The 3,269-nt window shown below is 41.6% G+C and overlaps 1 pseudogene; it reads right to left on the bottom strand.

Annotated features, from left to right (window-relative positions):
* Positions 1-546: 546 nt before the first annotated feature.
* LOC126598822 (tubby-like F-box protein 5) lies at positions 547-2,324 on the bottom strand (annotated as a pseudogene).
* Positions 2,325-3,269: the final 945 nt, after the last annotated feature.

Below are 3,269 nucleotides of genomic sequence, written 5' to 3'. Positions count from 1 at the left end.
GTACCACTTAATGAAGCCTCAAATGATCAACCTTCGGTGCCTCCTCCTCCTGGGGTTCCGCCGAGTACTGAGGTGCCACCTGATTGTCCTTGAAAATCCCCTTTTGTAAATTTGATTTTTTTTTAAGGTATGTATAATGCAAATTTATGTAAAATTTTCAGAAAAATAAATAAAATGGACCTTATTTCTCTCATTGTTTTGTTTTTTTGTTTTTTTTTAAGGTATGTATAATGCAAATTTATGTAATCTTTCCAGAAAAATAAATAAAATGGACCTTCTATTTCTCTCAATGCATTTTTTTTAAGTGGTGCAATCCGCACCATCATTTTTTTTTTAAATTTTTTTTATATATATATATTTATTTTTTTATTTTTTTTATTTATTATTTTATTATTATTATTATTATTTTTTTTTTTTTTTTGCTTTCTATGGTGCTCACACCACCACCACCAACTAGATGATGGCCACCATAATCATACCGCACCATAACCCTTTCTCTCTTTTTTTTTTATTTTTTTTTATTTTTTTTAATTTTATATATATATATATATATTTTTTTTTTCTTTTGACTAACACTACCACTACTAATCCTTTCTCATTTATTTATTTATTATTTTTTCTTCTTTTGCTAGCACTAGCACTACCACTCAAATTTTTTTTTCTTCTTTTTACTGGTGCCAGATGCACCATCCTTTTATATATATATTATTTATTTATTTTATTATTATTATTTTTTTTTTTTTTTTTTTTTTAATATATATTTTTTTTCTGTATAAATTTGGGTTTTGGGTGGAGGAATTTGCAGGGATGAAGCCGAGCTTCGGAGCACCGCCGCATAGCACCGATGTTCAGAGCAATCCCAGGCCCCAAACTCTGCTCTGCGACCCGACCCATCTCTCCGGCCTGCACTCTACCCAGATCTTCACCTTCGCCGCCGATACCATCTTCCACGTGGACCCGAATCGACGGCAAGTTCACAAGCGATGGCGACGATGACGTGGACCCAAACGAAGAGGAGTCCTCAAGCATCGGCGAATCGGGGACGGAGTGAACGTCCTGCTCGTTGACTGTGCCCTGCCCGCTGCTACTTGCTACGCTTGCTGCCATGGCTGTGTTCTGCAAGGCTTAGGCTGAAGCGAATCAGCAGAGGAGAAGAGCAACTTCGAAGGGGACTAGTCGCCGCCATTCGTAGCAGTGGACATCGAAGGCGCTTGCAGAGGAGGAAGAAGGTTGCTGCAGGGCGTTGAGCTGCTGCGGCTGTTGTTCTTACGGCGAAGAAGAAGAAGGTGGGCAGAGAGGGCGGATAATCCAAAAGAGGAGCGGTGCAGTCTTGGAGAAGCTGTGGTGTTTTGGATGCTGAAGTCCCGCGAAGACCTCGTGTTTAATGGCAGATTCCATCCCATGCCTCAAGTCCTGCGAAGAATATTGAGTTTATAAGAGATGGTGCCAATGTTATAGTTACACGCTGGTACTCTTGGAGACACCTACTTAGAATGGAACCTTCGAGATGATCGATTATTTGGTTGGGGTACTGCATTACATGGAGGCTGGTTGTCATGTACGGTGAACTTGGTACCCAAAAAGTTGGACCTCAATTTACCAACATATGTAGTGCTGGCTCGAGAAAAATCATCTGAAACCAAAGATATAACGAACTCGGTGCTTGTTGCCCTTCTGATCCTTTTGGCTGCTAACAATAATTTATCTTTCTCACCCTCAGATGGTACCAGACCGTAGTAAAGATAATATGTGGAAGTTTCTCTACCCCTTCGAATGAAGCACTGTATTGGAGATTTGGCGAGGCCCCGGCTGCTTCAATGAGATTGGAAATGTGAGCCTTCCACATTGCTCGGGAGTTTTGACTATATCCCTCATAATGCCCCTCCATGACTTACAAACCGAACCACAAAAAACAACGACAGCTCGAGCAGGCCACGATGTTTCACTTTCTTCTACCCTTTGAATTATGTCCAGAAGCAATTCCAGAGGCAAGTTAGCCCACTGACCCTGCTGAATCACATCAGTTGGCGGGGTTGGAGCCATATCAGGAGCAATATGCGACAAAGTCCGACTACGCCAATGCTTCCGTTCACCAACTCGCCTTGACATGCTCCCAATCCTATCTTTCATCTCCCGCAGCTCACGAACAATGCCTTTGAACGACATCTGTTGAACCAGCTCGAAAGCTCACAGCAGCTATTTCACGAGGCAGGCGGCAGGCGGAAGAGAAGCTTCTAGAACGTCCCGGTATCGCAAATCGGAGAACAACGGCCAAGCTCTCGGCAGCAGCCGACCATGCCGTTCTCCGACTTGGGGTCTCTACTTCGAGGTGTGGCTCGTGAGGAAATGGGAGAGTGTGAGCTGCTGGGCTGCACATGGTCTTTGGGCTGTGTTCCTCAGCTGCTAAGACCTGTGTGTAGATGGGCTCGCAGATTGGTGACTGCATGGTGTTGGGCCGAGACGTATATATATATGTTTCCCTTTTTTTTTTTTTTTTTGAAGAAATTGTATCTTTTTTTTTTCTTTTTTTTCTTTTTTTTTGTTGTAAATACATAATAACATATGTATTTTTTTTTCTTTTTTTTTTTTTTTTTTTGTAAATACATAAAACATATATCTCCCTTTCTTTTTTTTTTTTTGGTACAAAGAAATTGTAATAGCATTAAAACTTTTAATAAAATCTTTATTCCTTATTTTGGTGTGACTGAACTCAAATTTTGAATATTCGAGCTGCCTAAGTACCCCTCCAAAGAAGAGATCAAGTCGTAACGTAGTTCAAATACATACATATTTTTTTGTATTTTCTTTTTGTGCCGTTTGCAGTTTTAACTTATGCAGGCAAGGAGTGTTGGTGTCGTTTGCAGTTTCAACTCGTGCAGACAAGGAGCATTTGGTGTCGTGTTGCAGTTTCAGCTTGTGCAGGCAAGGAGCGTTGGTGTTGCCTTTTATGCTCGTGCAGATCAGGAGCTTAGTGCCATGCAGTTTAGGCTCGTGTAGGCAAGGAGCCTTGGTGTCGCCTTTTATGCTCGTGCAGACAAGGAGCTTTGGTTCGTGCAGTTTAGGCTCGTGCGAACAAGGAGCATTTGACTGGGTAGTTGAAGAAGTCTTCTGGGAAGATGTCACGCATCGTGATGGGGATGGATGATCTTCGTGTCAAAGTTTCATTATCTCCAACACTTTCACATTGTTCTGGAGGTGAACAGGAGCTGTTTTGCCCCCTTTCCCATTGGTGAGCTCGTGGAGAAGACATATGCTTCTTGTGCAATTTT

This window comes from Malus sylvestris, chromosome 14, assembly GCF_916048215.2.
Source record: "Malus sylvestris chromosome 14, drMalSylv7.2, whole genome shotgun sequence".
Classification (NCBI taxonomy): domain Eukaryota; kingdom Viridiplantae; phylum Streptophyta; class Magnoliopsida; order Rosales; family Rosaceae; genus Malus; species Malus sylvestris.
Note: the sequence above shows the minus strand (reverse complement) of the source record. Positions and strands in the feature narration are given on the sequence as shown.